The following is a 1522-nucleotide window of genomic DNA, read 5'->3' as shown; positions in this document are numbered from 1 at the left end:
TAGGGAAGTGGGGGGCGCTATGGGGGACTTTTGGGATAGTATTGGAAATGTAATTGAGGAAAATATGTAATAAAAATATAAAAAAAAAGAAAAATAAATAAAACATTTAAAGTAAAAAAAAAAAAAAAAGAAAAGAAAAATGCTCCTCCTTTGCACCACTGAGATGGGTTGCATCATCTTCACAACCTACCAATGCAGATATTTTACTAATTCACAAAATATCACTTTTAAAAATAGCCAATTAAATTGGCATTTTTAGTCTTTGAATGGCAGCAGGCTGGTTATATTAATATTAACTCAAATTGTGTACAGGTTTTATGTGTTTCAGCATTTTGATGACACTATCAAATATCAGATATAAGTAAAATCTTTTCTAAAGAAATCTATATTGATTTTGTTTAGAACTTGATTTGTTATGGTCACAATAAATGTAGATTTTCCTGTATTAATTGCATTTAAAATAATGTGGTCACTCTTATTGATACACTTGAAAAATGTTCTATAATCAATTTACATTTTACATTTAGTATGCTTTTCTACCCCTTCTCAGAACCCATGAAGCTGGCATTCTAAAAGGGCTCACATTTACAAGTAGAGGTCAACTGAAGTGGTTTCAATTTCTGGTTATATGAGGAAATCATTAGCAACAGACACAAACGTGATCTGAGTATTTCTAGTCCATAGAAGCATAGTTCTCCTTAAACTTTAAATTATTTAAGACACAATAGACACTTAGTAACAGGAAAAGCAGGCTGTGGTCTTTGATAACTTTAACACCTGAACTACCCAAAATCTGGGTTTGATGGTAATTTATTTATCTAGAATTAGTTCCTAAAAAATAGTTATATTTCTAGCTGAAAAAAAAAATAAAGTAAGCGACTATCAATTGACTGAGATAATTTCTCCAGGAAAATGAAAATAATCATTCAGGGTTGATGTTCAAGGTGAGCGTATAAAACTGACAAGAATGCTAATGTATCTTTTCATAGAACTTATGAATGATTGATAAATTGCCAGTCTTATTTCAGTCTTACTTAATGATCGCAGCTACTTATGGCATGTAAGATTTCATCTCTAGGACAATAAATTAACTCACACAGTAAGGTTGGAAAACTAAGTGTATATATAAATACATGTAAGTCAATAAAATAACTACATGCTTATTTTAGTATATTTGAGAAAGCTATCAACTTTTCAAAAGTTGACCAAAACCAAAACATGGTGTGTGAAAACTACTATGGGAAAATTACTATGTATTGCAAAATGAAAGTTACTATGTATTTCAAAATCTATGGATGCTTAAGAACATATGGACACTTTGCCCCTTCTTAGAATTGGAAACAATCACCCATGGAAGGAGTTACAAAGACAAAGTTTGTAACTGAGACAAAAGGATGGACCATCTAGAGACTGCCATATCCAGGGATCCATCCCATAATTAGCCTCCAAACGATGACACTATTGCATACACTAGCAAGATTTTGCTGAAAGGACCCTGATATAGCTGTCTCTTGTGAGACTA

This window comes from Mus caroli, chromosome 12 (assembly GCF_900094665.2).
Source record: "Mus caroli chromosome 12, CAROLI_EIJ_v1.1, whole genome shotgun sequence".
NCBI classification, from domain to species: domain Eukaryota; kingdom Metazoa; phylum Chordata; class Mammalia; order Rodentia; family Muridae; genus Mus; species Mus caroli.
Note: the sequence above shows the minus strand (reverse complement) of the source record.